The 16,571-nt window shown below is 40.8% G+C and overlaps 1 protein-coding gene and 1 non-coding gene across 2 annotated transcripts in view; both read right to left on the minus strand.

Annotated features, from left to right (window-relative positions):
* Atf3 (Activating transcription factor 3) overlaps nt 1-16,571 on the minus strand; it is a 197,504-nt gene that overhangs the window by 124,311 nt on the left and 56,622 nt on the right. The gene's annotated exons all lie outside the window — the stretch shown is intronic.
* LOC139688446 (U2 spliceosomal RNA) lies at nt 6,859-7,042 on the minus strand. Its single transcript, XR_011700750.1, has one exon. It is a non-coding gene; the product is annotated as a U2 spliceosomal RNA (small nuclear RNA).

The raw sequence follows: 16,571 nt of genomic DNA on the forward strand, positions 1-16,571 counted from the left end.
GCAGGTATCGGAGTGCGCCAAGAACTATACCCTGACCATCCTCCCTCCCACATCCCGAATGGGAGAAAAGATGAATGATGGGGTCGCGGTGAGAATAATGGTCGAGGCAAGCGGGCGAGAACCTTCATCTTTTATGGTATAATGGTTCATGACCCGCGGGGCACTCTCCCTACTCTCTCCCCATTTCATCGTCCCCCCCCCCTGCTTATGTTTTCAAGGGTGGGAAAAAAATCTCCATTCGCGTTGCGTGGTTCCAATGGGAAGTTTGCCCAAAGCCATTTGGGATGGACTCCGCCATTTACACAAAAAACCGGAAGTGAGTCCACCACGTGGAACAGATGGATTCTTATTTATACATTTTGCTTTCATATTTATTTGTCGAAAGTAAATTGTAAATGGACAGTAACTCATGGGACAGTGACAAGTGAATTGAGCTCATTAGTCATTGAGTGTAAGTCAACAATACGTATAGCATTTGGGAACAAGAATAACCGTCTTAAATGATAAACTGTAATAATGGTGCTATCATTCCCAAGTTTTTGGAGTCAAAAGACAGTTATCGGGGTGACTACAATTGAGGAAAGGTTAAAATGTTCCTTATGTTGCCATTGCCTAACAGCATCCCGGGCTGCGATATGTTTACATACTTGTAGCTATTATATTTGAATGTCCTTTTACGAGAAGTGGCCAAATTCAATATGAAGTGACAGTGAGAGTAATTACTGTGACAAAATATTTTATTCGAACGATATCATTTTAAGACAAATACAATGTATGTGCTTGAAATATTTCGTTAAAATTGTCACAAGTCTCAAACAAGGAAAAGGAGCGATGTGAAAATCCTCCAATTTCAAGTACAATTTGGTCTAGGTAGTATTATCACTTTTCTGGATCGGAGGTTGAAAGAACGCCATCCGTCCCATCCCATTCAGCTAAAATATAAGAATGATTCATTTTCAGAGTGCGCAACTACCTTCGAAAACCAAAATAACCATCGTCTTTACACTTCACTATTCCCGGCAAGCCGGTAACTTTGATGACGTTGCCCGAACTGACGCTCGATGGACCCCAGAGGCCGAGTTGAGGTGTCCGGCGACGGAGAAACTTAGTGATATTACATAGTAAACTAGTATCCAAATACATGCTTCGTGAGTGGTAACAGGTGTAACTCAGCGGAAATGATTTAAATTCATCAAAAGAAGTGTAAAAATCTATTCAGTTATTGTAGCTCACTATTCATGATTAGAGGAAACGGTGTTATTATCTGTCAATGTACGTGAAGGTGGAGAATACCTGTGCTTAAGCAGGCAAAGGTATTTTTCTCGTTCCCTAAGTTGCATTGAAATCTTAATATTTACAATCAGATCGAGCGAGTGAAATTTGAATTTTGATTCATTCCGGTAGGTAAAGTAATGTTTAAATTTGCCTATATAAAGCACATAAAAATGTAATATCGCACCCGATTCTCACACAATCTACTTCTATATATTATGTACATTTTATCTATGAGGAAATCTTCCTTCACTACTACTCAAGTGGCTATTTCCCCAAGGATAACATACAGAAAGAAGCTGATCATACGTGAGTCAGAGTTTAATCAATTGCGATACCATTTTCGAATATGTTTCATTCCGGCTCCTCATTAAAACTAAACTTATGAAGGACTGTCAGGTTACATGACGTGTGTGAAGCGATACCGGCTCGGGTCTCCCACGCTCTGGTCACATGCGTAGGTTTCGTATCTTTGTTGACATGGTGCTATCATGTTGGTCCCATACTGACTTATCTTGTGTATGGCGAGTTAAATGGTGTATAAATTTTAGAACTCTGATGATTGGTTTACGCCATTCTTCAGATACCTTTTCATGCCATCGAACGGAAATCAGCATTCATTTTTCGCGGAAACTTTAAGGGACACATTTTCACTCACCTTGTCCCATAAGATACTCCGCAACGATTTCTGCGCCTCATTATCATGGGACTTAAGACCTCTTAGTCCGATATGAAATAAGGAAACTTCGATCTTGTAGCTACAATGCCACAAAATTCTTCAAAGTTCTAGGTCAGTCCCGAAAATAGGAGGACTGAGCCGAATAAAAAAAATGTATTACCAGAATTGATACATTCACTCAAAAGACTTCGAAGTAGCACCCTTTTGAGTCCACACACCGCTGCCAGCAGGTTTTCCACCCCTCGTACGTCTTCTGGAAGGCAGAATGCTGCTAAGTTCCCTCGTCACGACCTGTTGTAACGCTTCCATCGATCGGCGGTGACGTCCTTTCTGAACGGATTTGAGGTTGAGGAAAAGGAAGACGTTTGGTGGGGCATTTCCTAAAAAAATTGTATGCTCACTCACATGGTCTAGAAGCTCTTGGTAGAACCACGTGCGAGTTTCCTTCTGTTCGTCCGAGAGCACTCGCGGCACCAACTTCGCGCACACCTCTCTCATTCTCATATTTTTGATAACAATTCCATGCACGTCACTTTTCACACATCGGAACCCATGCGGAAACCTAATCTGCGATCCCTGTCCAGCAAAGTCTTCACTCTTGCAAAATTTGCGTCACTTTTTGTGGTCGAAGAGTGTCTTGAACGTTCGGTGTTTTCAATATCTTCTCCACCCTCCCGAAACAACTTGTGCCATCATACCCGATCTACCTACCAATGGAGTTATCACCATAAACTGTCTTGAGCATGTCATGAGGCTATTCCCCGGTTTTGCCCAGTTTCACGCTAAATTTTATGGCTTAGCGCTGTTCCAATTACTGGTTCATGACGGAGTGTAACGAAGTCACGTTATCGAGGTTTCGCAAACAAACGATCCGCACTCCGCAAAGGCTGAGAGCCAACTGCTACCTGCCTCCAGCCTTTCCTGAGACTCCACTTCCTCGAACGCAGCCGGAGAGACCGCCCGTCCGTTTGTATATTCGAGGAAAAATAAGTCATACTACTATTGGAATAGACCTTGTACATCCCTTTAGCGCGACACACTTTTACCAATGGTTTTTTTACGACTCGAAGGCTCCCTGGTGAGCAATTTCCGGAAGGTCCTTAAGGGTACGCGTGCAATCTCCTTTGACGGTACTTAGGGTCCTATTATGGTGGTCTTGAGGGAGAATTTGACTTTGGGGAATAGCAAATACGAGTGGTGCCAACTATAGAGTATAATGGGGTTTGGGAATCGTCGCGATGACGTTGCAAAAGCAGACACTCAACTCAGCTCTTGGTCGTCCGTCAAGAACTTCGGGACGAGTTTAGCGTAGATCCTTCGCATGTGTACGATACATAGGCGTATGTACACTCAGACGTACATAAGTGAAAGGCCAAAAGTTCAAACTATCTACAATGTCAGTGACCGTTTACGTGTTTTCTATACATATTTGTTGTGTTATCTTGTGCCATCTAAATGTGTACGAGGGTGGTCTGAAAAATTTCCGACCTAACAAAGATACAAGACATTTTTTCTGAAATTTATGAGGTCGGAAACTTTTCAGATCACCCATGTATTTTTCCATACATACACTCTTTAAGTGTTGAGGTAGGTATTTTAATCCTATCTGAAGCACTGATTTTTTTTCCTGGTCTAGATCTTGTAAGTGGGACTTACTTATAACACTTTCTATTGTTTTTTTGCAGAGATAATGGCGTAGTGTAATTTATATTGGCAAAGTTTTGTTCGTACTATTTGATTCAGTAACAAAAAATGTTCCATTTGATTCTCAACCTGGTGGTTTAGCCAGGATTCATTCAACTTTATGAAACCGAAGTGATGTTTATTATGGGAAATTATTTTTTTATATTCAGCATAGGAATATTAGCATCTTTTCACGAATACTCGGGATACATTGTCGATCTTTCATGAGAGCTAAATACTGATTAATGCTCTTGTTTATGAAGATAAAGCTTGCTCCCCATTTCATAGGTAATTATTGTCTAACTATTTTACCTATTTTATGGACACATTAGCGCAGAAATATGTTAAAGACTTCACTCATGAAAAGCTATGGATTCTCGAAGGACACTTTAATCAGGGATATACATAGTGGCATTGGAATGATTCCAATCAAATAGTCAACTTTTAAAGGAATAGAAACATAGCGTAAGTGGCTCTATTTCGGAAATGAAACATCTTGCTATATATTTAGAATGGTTTTAAATAATTTCCCCGCGATCGGTAGGTAAATGGAATAATTTTAATATTTTTGAAGTTTAAACCAAAACTACAAAGAATAAGCATGGAGAGTTGAGCAAGCAAAATTAAGGTTTATCAGATCACAGAAATTCTAAACATATTGAGAGCTCTTTTTTAAGCTGACGAAAAAAACGAACACTGTGAGCTCCTACCAAAAAGACTGATCGTCGGAAGAATTCGAGGCTCGTATGGCTGAGTGGATTATAGCCACATCCTATTTATACCTTTGGACTTATTTGATAACCTGTCATCGGCCCCTTTAATAGTGGCCGATGACAGGTTACGTATCGATGGCCTGAGAAAGTATTATGGTGAAGAGGCGGCTAATATGCTCAATGTAATGCAGTAAGAGCCTATAATTATAAGTGATTTTATCATTATTAACTCATTGTTCGTCGCTGTGACGGTTTCTCAAATGTAAAATGCTTATACAGAAAACAGAGGAAAGAGCTTTATTCAGTCCCATTTCCCGTTGAATCAGATGAAGAAGAAGCCGTTAACTGATGAGGAAAGTATTTCGTGAAGGAGTTACCACTATCTAATGAGCAGCACGGACAATCCTAGCGTATTTTCCTCCAAAATTTTCATAATTTTATCATTAATTTTATCTAGTTTTGAAAGCGACTGATCCTTGATTCGGGCAATGTGGAATTCCTCCCCAATTCGATAAAGCGATAAGTTTCGGACAACTAAAGGAAATTACCTTACAGTTTTCGATTTGAAACAATTGATACCCTGACGGCACTTTTTTTCAGTCAATCGCGAAGCTCATATCGTGTGTGATACGCTTGCGGCGGGTGTCTACTTCACAGAGACAGCCGGTGATACAAGCGTCAGCCATATCAGTGTCTTCCCTTTTGTCCCATGTGATACTTAAATTTCGAAATACAATTGATTAAAATAACAAGACGCATCATTTTTTGTGCCATTTTATAAAACTTCAGTTGCTATTAAAATACTTGTTTGTGGTAATTGATACAACGCAATGATTATATCAAACTATAGTTTATCTAAATTACGAAAACAAGTTTTTCCTTAGCAAAAGAATCTCCCGTTCTTGAATCATTAGTGCCGTTAGGGGTGAATATAAGGAATTCCGTCAATTTACCTTCCTTTGAACTTTCAATGTCATCACAACGTACCTCAGGGTTCATCGTGGAAACTGAAAATAATATAAATAGTGAAATTGGCGGTAAAAACGATATGTTAAAGAAAATCTTGAAGGGGCTATTTACGAAACTGAATGAAAATCTATTGCCGAATATTATTTCATATATTTCGAATTCAGTTCGCATTTTAAATATTTTTATCGCTAGACCCTCAGTGAAACTCACTCTTGCTCGAAGTAATTACTGCCGCAGTAATTACTTCGAATGTTGGTTTTGACAGGCGATGGTATCGTTAACCCCAACCTGAAGACTAAAATGGATGGAATTCTTAATTTTAAGGTAAGGCAGGTGAGCCAGCTCCTTTCTCTGTGCTGGTCTTCTTCGTGAAGCTCTGGCTACCAAAAAAACTGGCCATTTGAATTTTAGATGTGGTTTTTCAATAGCATCACCCACAAATTTCAATTCGGAATCCTGTGATCGTCAGCCAATCCCTCTATTCACCAAACGTCCATGGATGGCTATCAGCCTTTACTAGATATATCCCATCATGGGTAATATCAGCACACGGTAGCGGTATGTACATAAGTGAGAAAAGACACGATGAATTAAAATTTTTCTCGTATTCTCGATGATTGAGTTATAACCATAAGGGGTTAAAATTTGAAAAATATTCTACATAATTTCATGTTACCCTCTTAAGGTATCTTAAAATCAATAAATTAATTGAGGGTGTTGGATACACCGTTACATTTACTTCGTTTAAAGCAATTTAAGTATTGTATGAAATAAATATTGGTATTGAATTAAAGCTGATCGAGCATGGAGGTGGGATCTAATTTTATCTCTCATGCATTTCAAACTTTGGAAAGCATCGCCATTGCGATGTATGTGGCAAGAGGAAATAAACAAGGTAGTGGTTGGAATATACGACACGTATTGATTTAACAATAAATAAAAAGTCGTCATTTACGGGCCAATAGACTTGTAATAAGACGGATTACTAATTAATGCTGTTTGTGTGATTTCTGAAGCTTGTGGAATTATGATTACCCTAGCTGTTTGCACATACTATTGTTTGATTAGCTGTGTTCTTGTGCGTGCAGTAAGTAGTGAGGTGGCTCTGGGATCAAACCAACTTTCGCTTAGTTGGCTGTGGATTTTCATGCAGGAAATGTGAACCCTTAGTTTGAGATTTTTATTTGTCTAATCTCATAACTATAGCCTGTTATCTTAACTAGATTTTTCAAATCTGGTTTATTCCTCTGAATATCTTCAGATATGTAGAGGACACCGACAAAGGTATTGTCCTCCACATCTTACTGCTCAGTTTATTATATTTAACTAAAACTCAGAAATTAAATTTTCGCTATGCTGATGATTGTTTGAATTGGAAAGTACTAAGTACTACTAGTAATACTAGTTCTAGTACTATGGAGCAGTAAGTACTACTAAGTATGTATAAAGAGAATTTTAGGAAGAACATTGGAGATACCTCAGTTAGTTTTAAGAGAAGGCAATAAAAAGGAAACCTGTTCTTGTCAGCGGTCCACAGTGAACTTTTTTATGATGGATACCAATGGTATTGTGGTGCTGGGCCAACCCGGGTCAGAGATGGAGTAAATTCCAGGTACCCCGCCAAGGTCTAAATATCAGATAAAAATTTTGTTCCGCAATGCGGGACGCATCAGATATGAAGCTGATAAGAACAGATAACATTTTTATATTTAAATTCATATGATTTACGGAATTAAGAGAAAGAAAATTTCTGTGTGTATAAAGACATGAGAGACTTCCCCATAAACCGTGAGGGAAAAAAAGATCGCGAGGATAAAATCTTACCGGGTCAAATTTTATGCGCATACTTTTATCCAAATCATAACTGGTCATAATTACAAAGATTGTTTCAATTGATTGGTTAAATTCGCTAATGCTCAATTCGCCATTTATTCTCGCACAACATGGTAGAAGAAAAAAAATTATTCCACAAATTATAATCGTGTTATTAAAGGAGAGATAACTCAATTAAAAGTAATAAATTCAGGTATGTTTTAGATTGCAACTTCTGGTGACGTCGACGTGAAGCAGTCTTCAGTTGGCTTCGCGACGCGGCGGGAGAAAGGTACGACGACGGTATTAAAAAGCAGTTTACAAGGATACAAAAAGTAATTGATCGTCAAGACGACTATGTAGAAAAATAGCTAAATGCTCAACCTTTCCAACGATGTACGCAAAGTTGAGAATAAATTTGATTTTTCATGAAAAAAAATAGTAAACCTTACTTTTCGAATCGCCTTCGTATATACACGTATACACACATTAAGTCGCTGTGAGACGTATTTGTTGAAATCAAATTACTCTTGAGACAACGCAAACCCTTAAACAGTTTGCCTGAACGTGTAATATCGTACCGTTACCCGGGGTAAGAAAACTGTGTACCAGTATCATGGTCTGAGTACACAGGTTACGAAAATCATAGCACCATTAGTTCGTTATTGATACCTAGAGCCAGTCTCTCACGAATGTTTTGTTCAAGCTTGAAATTTCACTTTGGAATTGGTATCCATACCTATCGGAGCCCATATAACCGTGAGCGTAGGAAAGGAACGGTCTTAAAGTAGGATTTCCTGGCACTGACTTCCTTCCTGTTTGGCCTATATGCGATTGAAAGTGTGCCGTAATTGTGCGTCTGAGTACGACTCAATAGAGCCGCCTTGTTTCACAACCCGAGCGTGAGAGTTCCGTATCTTTAGGTTAGTTTTCCCTTTTTTTTTGCTGTTTATACTTTGGTGTAATTGACGGACCCTTTCAAAGGACTTTAATCCCAGACAACCCTGTATTCTTGTACGCCAGCGACTCATGAAGGCTACTGCGTACCACGAACCAGAGTTGGGGGACGTGGATGCTTTGACTAATCTATCCCCCTATTAATTGCATTTTTTTTAGCTAAATTGCACTTTCTGCCCCACTTTCTTTCCCCCAAAAGAATGGTAACGACCTTGGGAAAAATTCCTCTAAATTGATGGCCTTTGGAGTTCTAATTCCGATAGTAATATGAAATAATTTTTGCACTATTGTTGCGTATTCTTGGTGGTTTCTTTTTCAGTGTGTCATCCCTCAGTTATTTCTAGTGACCAGTCATAAGATTGTCGCACAACTGATGATGAGTGACTGCCGAGAGTCTCCCAGCCCTGCTTTATGCACACTTTGATCAGGGATTCCGTCCTTGGCACTCGGGACGGGCATTCCGAAAGATGAACCATTTCCTACGGGCGAGCACAATTGTGTGCGCGTTTCGGGCCGCCTCTCCCGTCGTGTCCCTTATGGGCTCATGAATTCCCCCCAGTCCCTCTCCTCATTCCCCACACTCCTCATCCTCCCATTCCAGGGCCCTTCCGTCCGGCCCGGTGGAAGGGGGTAGGCTCAACAGTTGGGGGAGAGGACGATGAGGCGGGGGGAGAAAAATGGTGTCCCCCCCTACCTCTTCCACATCCCCTAAACTAACTCGCACGGGGCGTGATCCGGTTGCTTAAAACGAAATTGTGTGGGGAGTGAAGGGAGGGAGGGAGTGGGGAGACTGGGTGGAAGGGGGTATACAGAGTGGAATGGTTTTGGGGAGTCATCAGCAGCGCCATCTTTGGCACGCTGTCACTCATTGTCAGGCCGCCTCCCGCTTCGTACGCCCCTCATTCGGAAGGCCTTCCTCCCCTTCCCCCCACTCGAACTCTCTTATCACCCCTCCCCGTCCTCCCCCACAACCCACCCGCTCCCTCCGACCCTCCCTCCGCCACCTCCACCCGCTCGCGCTCCCCTAAAAACTTAACTTCACGCCCGAAGCACCCTCGACAAGGATCCTCCCACAAGTGGGATCGCGAGCCCGTTCTCTTCTCTCCCTCCACCTCCCCCTTCCCCATTCTCCATGCCTCACTCCCCGATTCCGAGCTACCCAACTCACTCCCCCATAATACGAGAACACAATCACGTAACCTTTCGGACCTCATCAATCAACTCGGTCTCCCCGTGGGTTCCTCCCTCCCCCCTCCATTTTCCTCCTCTCACTTCTCGAACCCCTGTCAAGCCCGAATGATTCCCCTTCCCCTCCTTCCTTCTCATTCTCGCTCTCTAAATACGCGGTGCCAATCCGGCGACTTTATTGCTGCACCCGACGACTTCTCGAGCATTCAAATTGCCTGAGACTCGCCCAAAGCTATTTTTCCGGAAAACTATTGATACCGATCGATCATTATAGTCTATCTACCGTACTGAATTATGTTTTAAATGGCCCCCGAATACAAATGCGAACATTAAGATCCTCAGAAATAGAACGAAGGACGTTTAGCCTATGCCAAAATCATGTTCAACCGCTTACTATTTAGCAGCACTCTTCAAGTTGTTCATGAGGGTTAATATCTTCCTACCTTTTCGTTAATGCTTTATGTCTTCCTCCCTAACGTTTGGCCTTAATTGATATCCTTCAGTTTCCCGTCATTTCTTCACATCTTATTCGTCCATTTTTTGTTCTTCCGTCGAATATCCTCAACGATAATGTCCACTCTCTTCACCCATAATTCATATCGCTCAATCGTTTTTCTTCTTTTCTAGCCCGTTTAATTAATCTATCCTTCTCCATAATCGAGTCTTCAATATTTCTATCGTATGCTCATTCTATTTCCTTTATAAAATAGTATCTCTGAACCTTGATATAGTTACAATTAGGTATGACCTCCCCTAAAGGACCTAGATTTGGAAGATCATTAAAATCTTGAGGTAGAATATGTTTTTTTAATTGGCATGCCCCGATCTGGGAATGTTATCGATAAAGCTCCGACTGCTGCTCAATGAAAGCGTACTTTCATGATAACTTCAATGGGATCTGCAGTCAAATGCCTTCGTTTAAATTCGCCATTTTTGTTCATATGTGTTTTGTGCTATCTGCGTGGTAACATTCTTCTTACCATTTTCATTTGACTTCAATAGTTATTTCTCCTCTTCTACACCAGTGTCATACGCTATTGCATATTTTTGCATTCATCACTGCATCTGTTCCTTTACTTTTCTAGTCGTCTCCAGCATCCATTTACTCCTGTTAATTTCTCCTCCTATTTTTGTCGAAAGTTTTGTAAATGATTGAATTTATTTTCTTAATTAATTGTATAACTTTTTGATGGCGATCCTGTAAACTTCTGGATTTAATCTATATAACAAGGAAAGTGAAAGTGATTGGAAGTAAGGCCAGAGGTTCATGATTTCATCTCATAAAAACATTGGCCAACTAATATTGTCTAATAAAAACTCTCAACATTCCGGAAACTTTGCATCGTAAATGCCGTCCCATACAATGTGTTGTATTTATAATTTGAAGTGCATAATTAATTTCATGTTATATTATTTTAGCTATCTCATCATTGAGTTAAATATGCTCGGGAGCATTGATGTCTTCTGGAGTGAAAAACAGCCATGCTACCTCGATGTCCCTTTTTAAAAACGAGATTTAATTTTTGGCACCCTCTCTAACCACATTTTATGCTAGCAAATGCTTTTTTGGCGTAAACGTTTATGTTTTTATTTTGTGACTTAAATATGAGTTGAACTTTGCTTAAATAGCCGTTAGAAAATATATGAATGTTTTGCTTTTCACTCGGGAGTAACAGCCTTTCCCTTATATGAGGCCTGGGTTCGCCAGTGGCCTTTTAGGCAGACGCACATCTCTCTCTACCTCTTTCCTTTCTTTGCTTCCGTTCTCCTCTCCTTCCAGCGCAAACCCAGCTGGCCAAACTTATCTCCTCATTCCCTCTCCACCCTTTCCCCCCTCACTCCCTCATCGGCCACGACGAGCCTACCACCCCGCGGGCACGCAGATTTGGCAGGACCGAGTAGGGACGCCGGAAAATGAAGTCACCGATCTCAATGTCAGCTCTTTAATTATTTGTCGCGAGGCCGCGGGAATACCTGAGTAGGTAGGTGCCCAAGAGTGGATTGGAATGACGCCGCGAAATTTTTTTCCTGCGACGTGACACCTCGGGCTTCGCTTCGTCAGTAGCACAATATCATCATCATCAGCATCATCCCCGGGTGTTCGCGTAAACACGGTGGGAACACATGTACGGATGTGCTGGATACGCAGGAATGCGTCATTGGAATGAGAAGTGGGATATCGGAGCGGAATGTGTATCTCTCGGCCGCCACCCGTCGATTCGCTCGCCTTCCATTTGTGCTCGCGCTCTCGCCTGAATACATGTATATAGTATTGTTGCGTCGTCAGCGAGCTGGAAAAATAAATTGGGTTCACCGTCAAAATAAAAGCGAAAAATCAATAACTCCGTTAAGCCTTTTCTTCTTTTGAGTCTTCCATCAATAGGTTCCAAGTGTGTCCATCAATTTCACTGAATATATAATGGGGACATTGTAAGAATAATTAAATAATGTCGAATATAATTGTGTCGTGTTAACATGGTTCTTCCACTTTATCTAACAAGTTCAAAAGCAGTGATTTAGATTGGAAGTTTAAGTCTATGGCTATATGGAATATAAATATCCAAATATTGATTATCCGTACCCCTATGCCGAGGAAGCATTTTATTAGGTAATCTACCGGTTATTGTAGGTTTTGGATGGACACAAATAAAAAATATATATTTTGCTACTCCTAACAAAACACAGCCCAACATCCTGCTCTACAACAAGCCTGCCCCTCTGGAGGAAGCATTATTATAAGGTAATCTACCGGTTAAGGTAGGTTTTTGGATGGACACAGCTACTTAATAAAACATTTAACTTAGGAAAAATAATATTATCTTTGCTTTCTACAAAATAAACTTTATTCGTCGACTAGTTTCGTTTACACTGTAACATCATCAGGACTAGTGCTACACACCACATCACTAGTCCTGATGATGTTACAGTGTAAACGAAACTAGTCGACGAATAAAGTTTATTTTGTAGAAAGCAAAGATAATATTATTTTTCCTAAGTTAAAAATGGAATTCTACAAAGTCAAGGCCTCAACCATTCAGTGCATAAATAAAACATTTTGTGACTCCTAACAAAACACAAAATCCAGCATCCTACTCTATATCAGGTCCCTCTTCATCTCTGAGTACTTTCTTCCTCCCTTCATCCCGTCTAACATCCCTATCCTGTTCCTTCCCTTTCCTCGTTTGCCTAACATTCTCCCCTCAATTACAGTCTTCAACACCCCACTGCCAGTCAATACCCCCTTCTATGTACTAGAAATTAAGCATCAAAGTGATATTTTATTTAGATAACCTCATTAATCAAGATTGGCTGATAGATGAAGATAAGGTTTACATTGTGCTTCACTTTACTGCTTATAAAATTAACAAATCCGTGTAAAGAATGCAGGTTCTTTCCCTCCTCCGCCCGGATTATTCCAGACAGATTTGGTACACATATAAAACAGAGAACCTGAGGGTGTCCAGAATCTCTCGGATTTGAACTAGGACTCTCCGATCATAACCCAAGCGCTGTACCCGCTTGGATACCGCAATCTCTGTTTTCTAAATTATGATGGCATAATTGAAATTATAATGATCGAATAGTGAAACTGTAGCGAGGGACAAGGAAAACTTGGAACATACTCGCAATGCATCATCTAAATCTCTCATAGTCTCTAGCTCTTCTGGATAATTTATCATGTCTATTAGAAGCACCATGCTTCAGTTGTGAACTCCAATTTTTCTCAATGGGTTTAATTTTTGAATAGGTGAACAAATAAACAAAATGGTTATATGGTATTCAGCGAGCCTTTAACCCTTGAATTGAGAGTGATCAACTATTCGATGTATTCCTCCTTACCGCTATCGGAAATTTGAAGCAGCCTGACCATCCCTAAAAGTTATTTGCGTTCCTGGCCACCAAATCGCCGGACCTCCCAAATAGTCTTCGTCGTTGACGATTATGATGACAGGCACATGGGCGGGGAGGGTTCCTTGACATTGGTCAAGCTCGCGTCGGGGCATTACTTACGAAGGGAGCGGGGCGGTGAATCGCGGGAGCTGATTGGATGATTGCGGTCTTCATTCATGTGGATAGGAAGCAAGAATAGGAAGATACCCCTTCCAGCTGACCCAAGTGACCTAAGCTAAGGTACTGGAATTTCAGTATCGCACGGAATAAGTCGGAGTCGTTGCCCGGGGTGACTCGTAGCATGGGGGATGTGCTGCAAGTTCTCCGAAATTAAGAACTGAAGCATTCTTACTGTGCTTGACATCGAATCTTACAATATTGCGATTCCTTTTTCGTCGCCTATTTGTGCAAGTGGATCGCGTCAAACTATGGGCTGCATCATGGATCATCATATGGGTTCGATCATGGATATTCTTTTGCACGCCATCCGCAACGCGACTTTTATTCTCAAAGCTGTCAACGATCATGGAATCAGCGGCACAACTTCAGTGATTCGTGATAGAGTTGGGAATCGCCCTATTTTTGGGAATAGAATGATAAATTTTGAAAAACAGTTAAAGAATACTAGTTTGCCATCGCGTAAATAACTGTGAAAATTAATCGCGCACGTTACGAAAAGCTAATGTCTCGCTCCAGAATCCAGTTTAAATTACGCTATAGTTCTCCTCCGTCAAATAAGTACATGCTGGTAAATGCAACAGTATTGTCCCAATCAGAGGATCAGACTTAAGTAGCAATCTGGACCAGACCATTAAGATCAGTTAAATGCGTTTTCTAAATCGATATTAATCATAGCTACTGTCATTTGGATTTAATCAAAAGTATGTGGAATTATCGTAATTATTATTAAAGTATATACTGAATATCCAAAAAGAAAAAATATACAAAGAACATGGTAAGAACTTCTGCAATGAGGTTTTCTACATCATCGTGAAAAACGAGGAAATTAGGAAATCACTCTCCAGCACTTCTCTCTGGGGACAGTGCTCTTAAAACATTATTTAGCCTTTCTCTTCATACAGTTCCTTCGGATAGGTTCTTGTGGAGCTGTTCTTCGGGAACTCTTACTTCTAAGCTGTCATATGTGTTTTTAACCTCATCAAGAAGGAACAGTGTCGGAAGTGATCGTCAGGAAGGTAGTTACAATTTGGCACATTGCACAGCGTGTTTCGTCCAGCTCCCGCTGTGTCCTTCTTGCCCCCTCCCCACCGCCAAAGATTACCCCGTTTCCCATACCGCCGCCTATTCGACGAGGGTGGCCGAACCCGAGAGTGTCGGCAGCTGCACGAGGTGATCTTCGCATGCTCGGGGTTCGGAATAAATCCTCGCCTCTCGTCGCGTTGCGGTCTGGACGCCAAAATAAAGGAAATTGAGATTCCTCGCCCGTGTTTTCCCGAATCATCGTCCGCCCTGCGTCGTCCCTCCGTGACGGCAGTCCAACTCGATCTGGTGTTTGTTTATACCTTTCGCGAGTCGGACGACGTGGAATCGATTGTCGTATCCGATGCCGAGTCCTTGGAGATCCCAAAATACGCTTGATCTTCGCGGGGTACGAGGAGGAGAATGAATTGAGAAGAGTCGTGGGGAATGGCGAGGAAAGTTGTTTCCGACAGGGGGCGCGCGCCCTTCGGAGGAAGAGTCGAATTGCGGACGTACTAGTTAGTCATGTGCAAATTTTGGGTGATCGCCTTGATTTGGGTTCGATTTTAACCTATTAATACTTTAATTTGAATTTTAACTCCCCTTTTATTCTTTTTATTTTCTATCCTAATGTTGGGTTCCTCGAAAATTCTATTATTTGGTCGATATACACTGATATTAGACACTTCCTACAATAAAGCAGCATATTCGTAACAAACACTAATAATTGGAAAATTCGATAGTGTCTTTAAAAGAAGAGAAGAAGAAACATTTTTCTTCGCTCACCTTTGTAATCCAATCCATGCTTCAGATAAATTATTCTTTGGTTTTAAAATGTGTGTCATTTCAAACCGTGGATTCTAATTGTTTGAGATTCGCTTGGAAGACAGACCTGGGGTTTCTCATTTTTCTGATAATTATCGCCATTATAATACAATCAGATTTACTTACGTCAGCTCTAATAAATATTCATCCAAATAGTTTATAGACCTCTCCTCTTCAAAATAACTCTCTTAAGCCTCTTTGACGTAAAATGGTTGCGAGTAGAGGTTTCGTAAGTTTGCCATCGCGGAAGACTGGTGTCATTTAGGTGAGTACAACTGTGGTATGAGCAACGGTACATGGTAAATTGAGAATAATTAAGATATTTTAGAAATAAAATCAACTTATGAATGCATAAATAGCAAATAATTTCTCTCTATTTCTTTCTTGTGTGTTGAATGTGCTCGCGAAGAGACTCTTATAACGTTTCGTGATTTTAAGAAAATTAATTCCTTGATCAAATGTGGCATGGTTCACATGTTATATGTGAGACTAGGGAAGTGATTTCTCGATTTTTAGATGACATTTTACCAGTGCCATAGCAGTTTAGTATTTTATAATGTCAATAATTACGTAACACCCATTACTGTTAGGCATATCATGTTAAAGTCGCAAGGATGCTCCAAAAGGTGAATGAATAATGTGTTTTAGATTCAAAATTTATAGAGCACCATGTATTCCAATGTAAACATGTGCTGCTATCCAACGAAAAATGGCCGAAAGAATGTGTGGAATTAGTGTTATTTATGATTCGGCGACTAACATTCCTCTTCCCTAAAAGAGTCCAGAAAATGAATGGAGTTTATTTTCTTGGACCTATATGAAGGACACTAAGTAAACGTATCCGCATTTTAAATATCTATAATGATATTGTAAGAAATAGTGAGCTCTACGGCCTCTCAATTAAATAAGAAAGGGGAAGAAAACTCCAATGGCCGTAAAAATTAGTTGCCAATCTCTCGCCAGACCAATTGTTGTGTTGGTTTAACGGGAATCACGTCAGGGACCAACCACAACCTCTCGACCAGAATACCCTCTGTGGTGGTTTACGGGAAATTAATCCGCGTCAGGGACCAACACACAGCCACACGCACACTATCCTGACTGAAATCCTTCACAGGCTGTGAGACCCTGTTAAAGAATTTCAGATGGAGATGGAATCTTTGACGGGGTCTACTCTACAGCCTCGTGAAGGATTCCATCTCCATGCGTGTGGCTGTGTGTTGGTCCCTGACGCGGATTAATTTCCCGTAAACCACCACAGAGGTTATTCTGGTCGAGAGGTTGTGGTTGGTCCCTGACGTGATTCCCGTTAAACCAACACAACAATTGGTCTGACGAGAGATTGGCAACTAATTTTTACGGCCATTGGAGTTTTCTTCCCC

This window comes from Hetaerina americana, unplaced genomic scaffold (genome assembly GCF_022747635.1).
Source record: "Hetaerina americana unplaced genomic scaffold, ioHetAmer1.1.p SCAF_2, whole genome shotgun sequence".
Classification (NCBI taxonomy): domain Eukaryota; kingdom Metazoa; phylum Arthropoda; class Insecta; order Odonata; family Calopterygidae; genus Hetaerina; species Hetaerina americana.